The sequence below is a fragment of the Hyla sarda genome, chromosome 5 (genome assembly GCF_029499605.1).
Source record: "Hyla sarda isolate aHylSar1 chromosome 5, aHylSar1.hap1, whole genome shotgun sequence".
Taxonomy (NCBI): Eukaryota; Metazoa; Chordata; class Amphibia; order Anura; family Hylidae; genus Hyla; species Hyla sarda.
In genome coordinates, this window is record NC_079193.1 from 144,469,742 (window position 1) to 144,485,543 (window position 15,802).

Genomic DNA, 15,802 nt, shown 5'->3' on the forward strand with positions numbered 1-15,802 from the left:
GTAGCACCCGCTATCCAAAAGTCTTCTTCATAAATTTCTACAATTATTGTGTTTTTTTGGAGGGATTGTGAAGCCCTAGTGTGTAATCATGCATCAGCCAACTCCAGGCTGTGACATTCAGGCAATACATAGGTAGCACCCGCTGTCCTAAATATTCTTAATTTTTTTTTAAAAATTGTTGTTTTTTCTTTGGGATTCTGAAGCCCTGGTGTGTACTCAATGCTGCTTCCTGCTACAATCTGTCAGCCCGTTGGTCCTGTGACAGTGTGCTACTCCCCCTCCACATCCTCCATTGTGTCTTAAGCCTCCACTGCCTGGACAAGTCTCAGTGGCCTTTCAGCATACCATGTGTGCAGGTCACAGTGGTGTCACGCTGTTCTTCACATGGTAAATCTTGGCGAGAAGTCTTGGAAACAATGGCCGGTCAGGGCAATGGAAACGTTGCGCCTACATCTCACGGCCACATGAGCCCTGTGGGGGCTTGTTGGATTTGGTCCTTCGTACCCACACGCTGGGGTCCGGGACACGCAAAGGTTGTTTTCAATTTCAAATCAAAAAATTATGGCGCTGCTGGGCCTGGGAATTTCTAAATTTCTCATAGGTAGTACCCGCTATCCAAAATCTTTTTCAAACATTTCTAAAATTGTGGTGTTTTTTTTGGGGGTATTATGAAGCCCTGGTGTGAACTCGTGCATCAGCCAACTCCAGGCTGTGTCATTCAGGCAATATATGGGTTATTGATGCCGCTGTGGGGCCTGGGTCTGGGAATTTCAAATTTTCTCATAGGTAGCACCCGCTATCCAAAATCTTTTTCAAAAATTTCTAAAATTGTGGTGTTTTTTGGCGGGGATTGTGAAGCCCTGGTGTGTACTCATGCATCAGCCAACTCCAGGCTGTGTTATTCAGGCAATATATGGGTTACTGTGCCGCTGTAGGGCCTGGGTCTGGGAATTTCAAATTTTCTCATAGGTAGCACCCACTATCCAAAATCTTTTCCAAAAATTTCTAAAATTGTGGTGTTTTTTGGGGGGGATTGTGAAGCCCTGGTGTGTACCTGTGCATCAGCCAACTCCAGGCTGTGTCATTCCGGCAATATACGGGTTACTGATGCCGCTGTGGGGCCTGGGTCTGGGAATTTCAAATTTTCTCATAGGTAGCACCCGCTATCCAAAATCTTTTTCAAAAATTTCTAAAATTGTGGTGTTTTTTTTTTTTGGGGGGGGGGGGATTGTGAAGCCCTGCTGTGTACTCGTACATCAGCCAACTCCAGGCTGTGTCATTCAGCCACTTTATGGTGTCCTCATGCATCAGCCTCATCCAAGCTGTGTCATTCAGCCACTGTATGGTGTCCTCATGCTGCCAACACCTCCACACTGTGCCATTCAGCCACTATATGGTGTCCTCATGCTGCCAACACCTCCACGCTTTGCCATTCAGCCACTATATGGTCTCCTCATGCTACCAACACCTCCACGCTGTGTCATTCAGCCACTATATGGTGTCCTCATGCTTCAGCCTCATCCAAGCTGTGTCATTCAGCCACTATATGGTGTCCTCATGCTGCCAACACCTCCACACTGTGCCATTCAGCCACTAAATGGTCTCCTCATGCTGCCAACACCTCCTGTAATTGTGCTGCTGTGCAGCAGTGATTCTAAAAGCGATGCCGGTAATCTGCATGTTATTCTGAATAACAGTATTATTTCACTAACCCAGCACACTCCATATGCGTTTTAGAACACAGCAAAGTGTTCTATACCCCTATAGAGGCTGTATGTAGGCAAGAAATAGCCTTTTTTAATATAGATTTGCCGCAAAAAAAATCGTATCGAAACAAACTTTTTCGGAAAATTCGGCGAATCGGCCGAATCAAATTTTTGAAAAGTTTGCTCATCTCTATTCCTATCACAACGGATACTTGTGACTATATGTCTTCCACAGCCCGCGCATGCGTGCGAACTTAGAAAACAAAAGGCACAACGACATCTATTCTTCATGCTGTTAACCTCAATTCTATAGCCAATACTAAGAGGATTTTTTAATCTTTTCATAGTATGGGCCTTTAGATGTCTATTCTATGCTTCCATATGGTAAAATATGCTGGAACATGATTGATAATTATATTAATTAAATGTTAATATGATAACATATCTGACAATATGCATGTAATTGTCATTAACTCTTCACTACTGTATTCCATGTGTCTTATTATCCAAAGGAGTAACAGTGAGCCTATTGTAAAATCTAGTTGAGATATCCCACTTTTTTATTTTTGTTTATTATATGATATCAGATTCTTCTGAAATAATTATTTTAGACCCCACAAAACAGTTCCCTAAGTCAGTTTACATGTCCATATGAACCAATTAATATATGGAAAATAGGAACAATTTACAAAAATGCAGAAAATGAGAAATCTTCGTTCAGGCCAAAAGGACGTTTTACACCTCAGTCTAAAAATGGTGATTGTTAAAAATACGACCTATGCTCAGTTTTTTAAATTTGTGTGTCCACTAATATATCAGACTTCCACTCTTTCTATGTACCTGTTAGCTATGGACTCGCACTTATATGTTTGCTGGCTTTATGGTCACTACTTAAAATAAGATGCTGTCCATCCCCCCCCCTCCCCCCCCCCCCCCCGACATTTTGTCAGCCTACACTGACTTTATCAAGGCAGTCCGGCTAAGCCTTGATAAAGTCAGTGTCAGTGTAGTGGACAGGATCTGTTCTAAGCCTTTGATATTTTTCTGTATCCTTTAATAGGATCATGGTCATTCTGATGTAATCCTCCTTATCCATAATGATGATATCTCCTCCTTTGTCTGAGGGCTTGATTACGATATCAGATATCAGAATCAGTTGGTGAATAGCCAATTGTTCTCCTGGTGTTAGATTTAAATGTACTAGATTTTGTTTAGGTTTTACCTTCTCAACCTTCTTTGTATCAAGACTAACAAAAGTATCAATATTGCTATGTTGTGATATTGATGGATAACATTTGCATCTGAACCTACACATCCCCTTAACGACCATGGACGTAAATGTACGTCCTGGTTTGGCGGGACTTCCCGCACTAGGACGTACATTTACGTTCTGTGTATGACCGCGAGCATCGCAAGGGTGCTCGCGTCATACATGGCAGGTTCCGGCTGCTAGCAGCAGCCGGGGACCCGCCCGTAATGGGCAACATCCGCGATCGCGCGGATGTCCGCCATTAACCCCTCAGATCGGTACAGATCACGACATCTGCGGCATTGCGGTACTTTGATTGGATGATCTAATCGGCCGCAGCGCTGCCGCAGCGATCCGATCATCCAGCATGGCGGCCGGAGGTCCCCTCACATGGCTCCGGCAGTCTCCCGGGGTCTTCTGCTCTGGTCTGCGATCGAGCAGACCAGAGCAGAAGATCACCGATAATACTGAGCAGTGCTGTGTCCTATGCATAGCACTGCACAGTATTAGCAATCAAAGGATTGGGGACATAAAAAGTGTAAAAAAAAAATTTTTTAAAAATGTGAAAAATCCCCTCCCCCCAATAAAAATGAAAATTCTCCGTTACCCCCAAAAAACGTAAACATTTTTTTTAATAAACATATTTGGTATCGCATATTTGGTATTTGGTATGCATAAATGTCCAAACTATCAAAATATAATGTTAATGATCCCGTATGAGGGCTCATTTTTTGGGCCATCATCTGTACTTTTTTTAGATACCACGTTTGCATATATAAAACTTTTAGATCATTTTTATAAATTTTTTTGAATAAAATGTGACAAAAAAGCAGCATTTTTTGACTTTTTTTATTTTTTATGTATAACGTAAAAAATAAAAAAAAGTAAAAAATGCTGCTTTTTTGTCACATTTTATTCAAAAAAATTAATAAAAAATGATCTAAAAGTTTTATATATGCAAATGTAGTATCTAAAAAAGTACAGATGACGGCACAAAAAATGAGCCCTCATACCGCCCTATATACAGAAAAATGAAAAAGTTATAGGTGGTACAAAAATATAAAAGTATCTAGCCATGGGTATCATTTTAATCGTATTTCCCCACAGAATAAAGAACACATAATTTTTACCGTAAATTGTACAGTGTGAAAACGAACCCCTCCAAAATGTGCAAAATTTTGGTCTTCATTTAAATTTCCTCCCTAAAATTTTTTTTTGGGGTTCGCCGTACATTTTATGGTAAAATGAGAGGTTTCATTACAAACTACAATTGGTCACACGAAAAATAGATAGAAAAATAAAAGAGTTATGGATTTTAGAATGCGAGGAGGAAAAAACGAAAACACAAAAATAAAATTGGCCTGGTCCTTAACTCCTTGGGGACGGAGGGTGTATGCATACACCCTCCCGTCCCGTCACTTAAGGACGGAGGACGTATCCATACGCCCTCCGTATTTCCGATCACTGCCGCTCGCCGGGCGGTGATCGGACCGGGATGCCTGCTGATATCTATCAGCAGGCATCCCGTGGCAATGCCTAGGGGGGTCCTGAGACCCCCCCCATGTCGGCGATCGCAGCAAATCGCAGGTCAATTCAGACCTGCGATTTGCCGGGATCCGGGCAAATCGGGTCACTGGTGATCCGATCTCCCGGAAAATAAGCGTAATCGGAGCTGTCAGAGACAGCTCCGACCAGCCTAAAGGATAGGAGCGAGGTGGCAGTTTTGCCACCCCCTCCTATCCCCTGCCATTGGTCGGTCAGGCTGACCACCAATGGCAGGAGGGGGGCAGGGGGTTAGAGTTCATTTCTCCCCGCTCTGCCCACCGATCGAAGTCGGTATAGAGCGGGGGAACACGTGCGGGGAGGGGGGTAACATGGCCCGGCTTACCCGGACCTGCGGCGGTGGAGGTGGTGGCATCCCGGAGCAACGGCATCATCATCTGAGCGGCGGCCGGAAAGTGCGTCAGAGAAGGCTGCAGTGAAGATCGCAATAAGTGATCTTCACTGTGGCTTTCTAAAAGCTGCAAAACTACAACTCACAGCATGCCCACACAAACAAAGGCTGTCTGGGCATGCTGGGAGTTGTAGTTTTGCAACATCTGGAGGGTCATAGTTTGGAGAACACTGTGTAGTGGTCTTTAAACTGTGGTCATCCAGATGTTGCAAAACTACAACTTTCAGCATGCACTGACTGTCTGGACATGCTGGGAGTTGTAGTTTTGCAACATCTGAAGTGGCACAGTTTGGAGACCAGACAGTCAGGAATGCTGGGCATGTAGTTCTGCAATATCTGGCCCTTCAGATGTTGCAGAACTACAACTCCCAGCATGCCTGGACAGTCTAGGCATGCTTGGAGTTGTAGTTTTGCAACATCTGGAGGGCTACAGTTTGGAGGCCACTACTTAGCGGTCTCCAAACTGTTCATCCCCAGTTGTTGCTTAACTACAACTCCTAGCATGGCCAGACTGTCCAGGCATGCTGGGAGTTGTAGTTCTGCAACATCTAAAGGGCCAGATATTGCAGAACTACACGCTCAGCATCCCTGACTGTCTGGCCGTGCTGGGAATTGTAGTTTTGCCACAGCTGTAGGCACACTGGTTGGGAAACACTGAGCTAGAGTCTGTTTCCTAACTCAGTGATTCCAACCCGTATGCCTCCAGCTGTTGCAAAACTACAACTCCCAGAGTGCATTGACAGACCGTACATGCTGGGAGTTGTAGTCTTGCAACAGCTTTAGGCACATGGGTTGGAATCACTGAGCTAGAGTCTGTTTTCTAACTCAGTGGTTCCCCACCAGTGTGCCTACAGCTGTTGTAAAACTACAACTCCCAGCATGTACGGTCTGTCAGTGCATTCTGGGAGTTGTCATTTTGCCACAGGGTACATTCACACGGGCGGGTTTACAGTGGGTTTGTTACGCCGAGCGCTCCGGGTCCCTGCTCCTCCTCGGAGCTCTCGCGGCGTTCTCTTCTCTGCAGCGCCCCGGTCAGACCCGCTGACCAGGAGCGCTGCTCTGTCACTGTCGGCGGGGATGCGATCCGCGTAGCGGGACGCGCCCGCCCGCGGATCGCATCCCAATCCACTCACCTGTCCCGTTCCCCGGCTGTCACGTTCCGGCGCGCGCGGCCCCGCTCTCTAGGGCGCGCGCGCCGACTCTCTGAGATTTAAAGGGCCAGTGCACCATTAATTGGTGCCTGGCCCAATCAGTGTCTATCACTTCCCATACCTATAAAAACCCACTTCCCCTTCCTGTCCTCACCGGATCTTGTTGCCTTAGTGCCCTGAGAAAGTGTTTTAGTGTGTTTCCAAGCCTGTGTACCCAGACCTTCTGCTGTTGCCCCTGACTACGACTCTTGCTGCCTGCCCTGACCTTCTGCTACGTCCGACCTTGCTCTTGCCTTGTCCCTGTGTACCGCGCCTGTCTCAGCTGTCAGTGGGGTTGAGTCGCTATCGGGTGGAACGACCTGGGGGTTAACTGCCACTGCAAGTCCATCCCGCTTTGCGGCGGGCTCTGGTGAAAACCAGTAACCCCTTAGATTCCGTTCCCCTGGTACGGCCCACGCCATCACCTCACTGACACAGAGGATCCACCTCCAGTGTCCTCGCTGCATTCCAGACCGGATCCTGACAGGGTTTCCTTCAAGGAAACATACTGTGAACCCCTGCCTGTGTGAATGTACCCTAAAAACACTACACTACACTAGTGTTGAGCGGCATAGGCCATATTCGAATTCGCGAATATTCGCGAATATATGGACGAATATTCGTCATATATTCGCGTATATTCGCATATTCGTAATATTCCCGTTTTATTTTCGCATATGCGAAAATTCGCGTGTGCGAAAATTAACATATGAGAAAATTAACATATACAAAATTAGCATACGCGAATTTTTGCATATGTGAATTTTCGCATGCCAATCTCACACAGTAGTATTAGAGCCTTCTTTACATCACACAAGCTGGAAGCAGAGAGGGATGATCACTGTGATGTGTACTGTGAAAAAAAAAAAAAAAAAACTAATATTCGTAATTAAGAATATATAGCGCTATATTCGCGAAATTCGCCAATTCGCGAATATGCAATATTCGCGAATAATATTCGAATTGCGAATATTCGCGAGCAACACTACACTACACTAACAAATAATAAAAAGTAAAACACTACATATACACCCCCTTACACGTCCCCCCCCCCTCAATAAAAATGAAAAACGTCTCATACGGCAGTGTTTCCTAAACGGCACCTCCAGCTGTTGCAAAACCACAACTCCCAGTGTTGCCGGACAGCCATAGACTGTCCTGGGAGGCTGGGAGGCTTGCAACAGCTTAAGGAACTCTGTTTGGGAAACACTGCTGTAGGGTTTTGGAGGAGACAAGCCCCATCCTTGTAACCGGGTCCACCCCTATTGCAAATTCCTAATTTAGGCCTCAAATGCGCATGGCGCTCTCTCACTTCAGAGCCCTGTCGTATTTCAAGGCAACAGTTTAAGGCCACATATGGGGTATCTCCGTGCTCGGGAGAAATTGCGTTACAAATTTTGGGGCGATTTTTCTCCCATTACCCTTTGTAGAAATGGTAAATTTTGGCAAAAAATTTCACTTTAGTGAAATTTTTTTATTTTCATTTACACATCAGAATTTAGCGAAAAGTCGTCAATCACCTGTTGGGTGTATGTGGCAAGCGGGCCCTACAATGCCCAGGTCTGCCCCAGAGGGTTTCATAACCAACCACAATAGAGAAAATGTTGTTGTAGGAGCATGGTCAATCTACTCAGACCCATCTGCCATTGGTGGCTGGAAATCCTGGCTGATCCATCCCTGATTCATCTTGGCAAACGTCAGTCTCTCCACATTTTTAGTGGACAGAGGAGTTCGCCTTGGGGTGACTATGGCCCCGGCCGCACTAAACACCCGATCTGATGGCACACTACTGGCCGGGCAGGACAGCTTTTCCAGGGCAAACTCCGCTAGTTGCGGCCATAAATCGAGTTTGGCTGCCCAGAAGTCCAGCGGATTTTCAACGGTTGCTGACAGGGTCATGTCCAGGTAAGCCACCACCTGCTGGTTCAGATCGTGCTCCATGTCCACCTGCTGCTGATGAGTAGCTTCACTATGTGGCTGAAGGAAGCTACTCATTAGCGACTGTAGACTCAGGCTGCTGCTGACTGAGCTAATACTGCTCCTGCCACCCCTCCCCTCCCCAGCAGCCGTGGCAGTGGAAGGTGAGCGCAGAGGGCCCCCTGAGTCAGACCTGCGAGTGGATGGACCATGTGGCCGATAGGCATCGGCCAACCGACTACCTAGAAGCTCCCTGAAGTAGGTCAGTTTGTCCTCCCTCTCAGTTGGTGTAAAAAAGGCCTCCATTCTCGGCCGGGAGCGAGGGTCTAAAAAGGTGGAGATCCAGAAGTCATTCCGCTGACGAATTTTGACAATTCGGGGGTCACTACGCAAGCAACTCAGCATGCATCGTGCCATTTGTGACAGTTACTCGCTGGGACTACCTGCCTCCATCTCCACTGCATACTGCCACGGTGTGTCTGGGTCCTCTGTCTCGCCTCCCTCGTAATAACCCCCCAGCTCCTCTGGCTTCTCCTGCTCCTCCTCTCCTGTCCAATGACCAGAAACACCGGCCATTTCATTCACTGTAAACTGTGCTCCGCTCTGCCCCTCATCATCATCCTCCAGTTCATCCCCCACAGGACTCATGTAGCCTTCTGATGTAGGCGCAACATCTCCATTGCCATGACCAGCCATGTTTTCAATCATTTTTTGGAGTAAATGTAGGAGTGGAATTACATCGTTCATGGCATAATTCGAGCGACTAACAAAAAATGTGGCTTCCTCAAAGGGCCTCAGCAAACGGCAGGTGTCACCTATGAGCTGCCACTCGTTCATATTGAAGTTATACAGGGGAGTACTCCTATCTGCTTGTATCATCAAAAAATCCGTGATGGCTTTTCTTTGTTCGTATAGTCTGTCCAACATATGGAGGGTGGAATTCCAACATGTGGCAACGTCACAAATAAGACTATGTTGTGAGATACCGTTCTGATGCTGCAGCTCAAGCAAAGTGGGCTTGGTGGTGTACAAGTGGCTGAAGTACATGCACAGTTTCCTTGCCATTGTCAGGACATCTTGCAAATGGGGTGAAGACTTGATGAACTTCTTGACAACCAGATTCAACACGTGTGCCATGCAGGGCGAATGGTTCACACTTCCTTGTTGCAGCGCGGCCACAATGTTCTTCCCATTGTCGGTCACCATGGTTCCCATTTCCAGATTTCGTGGAGTAAGCCATACTCGGATTTCTTCCCTAATGATTTTTAGCAGTTCCTCCCCTGTGTGACTCCATTCGCCAAGGCAAACCATGTGAAGGACGGCTTGACACCGCTGTGCCCTACACACGTGGTACGATGAAGGGCCACCGAGATTTGGACGTGCAGTGGAGGCCGAGGACACGGGGAGGAGGAGGAGGAGGCGCACACTGTAAAAGGACCAACTGCCTGGGAGCCAGAGCGTGGAGGAGAAAGCGGTGTAACCTGTCCAAGTTGCTGTTATGGCTGTGCAGGAACAACATTTACCCAGTGGGCCGTAAAAGACATGTATTGTCCCTGCCCGTAGTTACAGCTCCACACTTCGGCACTGCCATGCACTTTTGAACACACCGACAGGCTCAAGGACTGGCCCACCTTCTCTTGTACAAACTTATGAAGGGCTGGTACTGCCTTCTTCGCAAAGAAATGACGGCCATCAATTCCCTGAAAGCTGCAGAGTCCACCAGTTGGAAAGAGAGGGACTGCAACGCCAGCAACTTGGACAGGAGCACATTCAACTTCTGCGCCGTTGGATGAGTGGGCGCATACTGTTGTCTCTTGGACATGGCTTTGCCAATCAATTGTCGGCGGAATGGCTGACTACAAGCGGAAGAAGCAGGAGCGCAAGAAGGAGGGTTGGACACAATGCTCCCTTTGGCTGAGGTGGTGGAGCCTCGTGTTCCACAACAGTGTCTGCCTCAGGACCCTGAACAATTGAAACACCGCCTCCCACGTCACTCTCCGCATCAATACTTGCCCGCCTTGCGGAGCAAGGGACGCATGTCTCCTCACATTCTTGGCTGCCCATTAGATGCTGACTGTCCTCTATTACATTGTCCTCGTTAAATAGTGGAGCTGAACCCAAAGCATGAGATACTTCTTTGGGAGAGGGAACAGCATAGGACAACGGCAATGGGATTACGGGGACTGCTCCCGGGCCATGCCAACTGAGGGTTGTGTCTGAGGAACCCACCGACTGGGGTTGTCAGATGTCGCTTGTGATGATGGGGATGAGTGTGCAAACCAATTGACGAGGAGAGATGGGTCGACGACACGACCACTGGGTGTTAACGGGAGCTCAGGCCTATTGCTGCGACTCCTGCTGCCACTCGCCCCAAGTCTGCTGCCAACTCTGCCTGACGTATGTAGGCCTCTGCCCCTTCTCTGTGCACGTCCTGGCACTTCCCTGCCTGACATACTTAGTGTGTTTATGAGGGTATAGAACAGCAGCAGGCGATTACTTACGGCTGACCTTTCAAAGTATATAGGCCCTAGACAGAATAACAGTTACTAAATAGTACACTCCTTTGTTGTATGTATGCCCTTTGCAATGATGAGCGCACTGTTAAGCATATTTATACGCAGAAAAAAACTATTTTTCTGTTGTATACACCAGCCAGTGTATACTAATGTGTGGAATAGCACTGAATTTAGCACTGAGACAGAAATACAGGTACTAAATAGTACGCTACTTGGTTGTATGTATGCCCTTTGCAATGATGAGCGCACTGTTAAGCGTATTTGTACGCAGGAAAAACTTTTTTTTTTTTGTTTAATACACCGGCTGGTGTATAACGTGTGGTATAACACTTAATTTAGCACAGAGACAGAAAAAAAGGTGGTATATGGTACCCTATTTGCTTGTATGTAGGCCCTTTGCAATTATAAGGCCACTGAAAAAGCGTATTTGTACTCAGGAAAAACTTTTTTTCGTTAATACACTGGCAGGTGTATAACGTGTGGTATAACACTTAAGTTAGCACAGAGACAGAAAAAAAGGTAGTCTATGGTACGCTATTTGCTTGTATGTAGGCCCTTTGCAATGATAAGGCCACTGTTAAGCGTATTTTTACTCAGGAAAAAAAAAAATTCTTTAATACACCGGCAGGTGTATAACGTGTGGTATAACACTTAATTTAGCACAGAGACAGAAAAAAAGGTGGAATATGGTACGCTATTTGCTTGACTTTAGGCCCTTTGCAATGATAAGGCCACTGTTAAGCGTATTTTTACGCAGGAAAACCTTTTTTTTCTTCAATACACCGGCTGGTGTATAACATGTGGTATAACACTTAATTTAGCACAGAGACAGAAAAAAGGTGGTATATGGTATGCAATTTGCTTGTATTTAGGCCCTTTGCAATGATAAGGACACTGTTAAGCTTTTTTGTACTCAGGGAAAAAAAAAATTCTTTAATACACCGGCAGGTGTATAACATGTGGTATAACACTTAATTTAGCACAGAGACAGAAAAAAAGGTGGTATATGGTACTCTATTTGCTTGTATGTAGGCCCTTTGCAACGATAAGGCCACTGAAAAAGCATATTTGTACTCAGGAAAAACTTTTTTTTCTTTAATACACCGGCAGGTGTATAACGTATGGTATAACACTTAATTTAGCACAGAGACAGTAAAAAGGTAGTATATGGTACGCTATTTGCTTGTATTTAGGCCCTTTGCAGTGATAAGGCCACTGAAAAAGCATATTTGTACTCAGGAAAAAAAAAATTTCTTTAATACCCCGGCAGGTGTATAACGTGTGGTATAACATTGAATTTAGCACAGAGACAGAGTAAGAGGTGAAAAATTGTAAAAAGGCACTAAAGTCCACACTAATGTGACTTATTTCTGAACAGCAGCAGGACCCAACAGTGCAGCACCACAAAAAAAAAATCCAGGGATTAAACCCTAAATTGCACTCTGTCACACAATTCTGAGCAGCAGAAGATTTGTGGAGCAAAAAAAACTCAATTGGGCTGAAAAAATAGGAGATAAGATGCTTCAGAAAGTTCAGGCAGCTTGGAGATCTGTATGAGGCAGCTGAAAGCTATCTGCCCCTCTCTGCTGCAATGCTCAATAACGTGAATAGGAGGTTTAGCAATCAATGATCCTTCTCAGTGTAACAGCACAGCACTCTGCACTCCTGCCTTTCCCTAATGCTGATGTGACTAGCAGTTGCAGTGTAACGCTGTGGTATGAGCTATTAACACACACACAGTCCCGTCCTCTCCATCTGAGTGCATAGATGAAATGAAGAGAGGCAAGATGGCCGCCGATTATATACTGGCTGTGACATCACAGGGATCAGTGAACACTGATAGGCTGCATCTCACATGTGGTTCAGGGTCAGCCTGCCTACCTTCATTCCCGCCGCTGTTTCCCGCCCTCCCATAATCCCCTGCCCCATGTACTCACATGTGGATCCGCCATCTTAGCTCTCCAATAGCCTGGAAGGCTGTAAAATGGAGTTTAACCCCTTAAGGACCAAGGACGTACCGGTACCTCCCGTGATATAACGCGAGGTTACACGGTAACCCCGCATCATATCACGGCGGGCCCGGCGTCATAGTGAAGTCCGGACCCGCCGCTAATAGCGCTGAGCTGAGCCACGCGGCTAAAAGTGAAAGTAAAAACTGCCGGTTAGCTCAGTGGGCTGTTCGGGATAGCCGTGGCAAAATTGCGGCATCCCTAAAAGCTTGCAGGACAGCCGGAGGGTCCCTACCTGCCTCCACGCTGTCCGATCGCCGAATGACTGCTCAGTGCTCAGTCCAGGCATGAGCAGTCAAGCGGCCGAATCATCGATCACTGGTTTCCTATGAGAAACCAGTGATCAATGTGAAAGATCAGTGTGTGCAGTGTTATAGGTCCCTATGGGAGCTATAACACTGCAAAAAAAAAAGTGAAAAAAAAGTGAATAAAGATAATTTAACCCCTCCCCTATTAAAAGTTTGAATCACCCCCATTTTCCCATAAAAAAACCACAGTGTAAATAAAAATAAACATATATGGTATCACCGCATGCAGAAATGTCCGAATTATAAAAATATATCGTTAATTAAACCGCTCGGTCAATGGCGTACGCGCAAAAAAATTTGCGTGTAAATGTGTCTAATCTATTCCTAACCTTTTTCTTACTCCAAATTAATGTATTCACCAAACCATCAATTTTTCTAAACCATACTTCACCTATAATTACCTATAATGCGGCAGAACCACCATTTTTGTCAATGCTATACGCTCGGTCATTCCCAAGGGTAGTTTTAACCAGATATCGATTTTCTTTTTAATTTTTACCAACAGCGGGGCTAGATTTAACTTGATATAATCCTTTGGATTGCTACTAATGCTAAGCCCCAGGTATTCCATGGTCTCTGGATATTTTATTACTTTTAATTCACTAAACCTTTCTTCACCTATGCCTTCCACAAGCATTAATGAAGATTGTCTCCAGTTGATTGAGAGTCCCGAGATACAACCAAATTCCTAAATGTCCTGAATAATGTCAACTAAATGAGTCTTTGGGTTCTTGACAAACAGTAATAAATCATCCGCATATAATGCAATTTTTCTTTCATCTCCTCCTGGACCAAAACCCTGGTATCAGGAATGATTTTTGAGGAAAACAGCGAGAGGTTCGATAAATTAAAGAAATAATAAAGGTGACAGGGGACACTCTTGTCTTGTGCCCCTGGTGAGGCTAAATTGGCTAGATATAGTATTGTTTATTTTAATTCTTGCCCTGGGGTGGTCGTATAACAGCTTAATATAATTTATAAAGCTTTGCCCCAACCCAAACTATTCCAACGCTTTCCATAAGAAGGCCCACTCCACTCCAGCGTCTAGTGACAGGATGGAGCGCCCCCCCCCCCCCCATCTCCCCAAGCTGGATGGCCGAATAAACTCGCCTAATATTACCCATTCCATTCCTGTTCTTCATAAATCCAACCTGATCTCTCCCCACCAGGTTCCCAATTACTCCCTTCAGGCGCAACGTTAATACTTTCGCAAAATTTTTGCGTCTGTATTAGAAAGCGAGATGGGTCTATATGAGCCCATTTCGCTTAGATCTTTACCCTTTTTCGGGATTAATATCATCATTGCTTCCCGCATTGACTGCGGAAGGGACCCCTGTCTGCAGGATTCATCTAACACCTCATGGAATTTCCCTAACAATGACTTACCCAGTTTACGATATATCTCAAACAGGAGCCCATCCATCCCTGGATCTGTGTTCCCAGAAAAAGATCTCAAGGCCTGCTCCAGCTCATGGAGCTGAATTTTAGTATCCAACTCCACCCCTCCGCCCCCAGACTCGGTAATTAAATTTTTTTCATTCTTCAATATCCTCCTTGGAATGTTGCACTTCTTTCTCATAAAGTTCTGAAAAGAAACGGACAAAACTCGCTTCCACTTCTGCAGTGGACCTGAGAAGGCCATCTTTATCCTTAATAGATTTTATAAAGTTCCCCTTTGCTGATTCCTTATGAGATGACTCAGGAATTTGTTTGGACGCCCCCCTTCAAAATATAATTTTTCATTTTGAAAAAAAAATCTGATTTAGGGCTTTTTCTTCTAAATATACTTTAAGATCCTGTTTTTTTTTTCTAACTTTTTTAAATTGTCAACAGAGGCATCCCTGGACAGCTCAACCTCTGCCCTAGCGATTTCTTTTTCCAGCTCTTTTTTTTTTAAAACTAAACCCCCTGATCTTTTAAACTAAACCCCCCAGATCTCCCTATATAGCAAACCTCTGATAAATGCTTTCAGGGCATCCCATACTATGCCCACCTCTGCCGTGCCCTTGTTGACTGCCCAAAATTCCTCTATTTCCCCTTTTAACTTTGCATGGATGTGCCAGCAGTTTGGTTACTGAGACAATCGTACCATGTCAAGTGATTTCTGTTCATGTGCATTGTACAGTTGCCTCCTAGCGTGTTAAGCGTCTTTCCATGCCAAACTTTGCAGAATGGGGGGGGGGGGGGGGAGAGCTGGAGTTTCACTTTAACTTTAATTTAAATCTTACAGAAAACTCAGTTGAGGCTCTGAGGCTTTGGGGGCCTACCAAAAGATTTGTAAAAACTTACAGGAACCTTCACGAGTTTACTGGTATTTGTTTTATTATTGAGTGAAATGCAAACACAGTATCGTTCATGCTGCTGAATTGACCCTTGTGATGGCAGATGGCAACCAATATGTTGTCATCTCCTTTTGTTCCTGGGATTTGAAGTTCTAATAGGAAATGGAGCTCTGATCAGTATTTTGATATATTAAGAACGTAATCCGAGGAAGAAATTGGTTGTATGCAAAGTAAAAAAAAAAAAAAATCTGTTTAAAAGCAGAAACTCACTATAAGGTGTAAATGAGACAGTCACACATTAGAAAATAATTAGTTTCTATTTAGATTTTCTGCCAATGTCCCTAATGCCAATAAAGGTGGCTTTACACAAAGCATTTTCCAGCAGTTCTTCATTTTATTTTATGCCCCAAAATGTTGCAGCCAGATATTATATGAAAGTCTATGGGAAATACTTGTCAGGAGTTTAATGGGCAGCAAAAAAATAGGAACAGGCTTAACAGCAAACTATAATTTACATTTTAAGACCTCTTCCAAACAAACACATTTTACGTTTTTTACGTCCGTAATACAAAGCAACTGTTAATTTATAGGGATATTCAAATGGCCATTCAAATGAAACAACTATTTTCATAAACAGAGCGTGGCTTCTCCAAATAAATATGCCCCACTGA

At 45.0% G+C, this 15,802-nt stretch overlaps 1 protein-coding gene across 2 annotated transcripts in view; it reads left to right on the plus strand.

The window, feature by feature from the left end:
• The window catches only part of NPSR1 (neuropeptide S receptor 1), a 199,996-nt gene that overhangs the window by 68,879 nt on the left and 115,315 nt on the right, over window positions 1-15,802 (plus strand). The window lies entirely within an intron of this gene.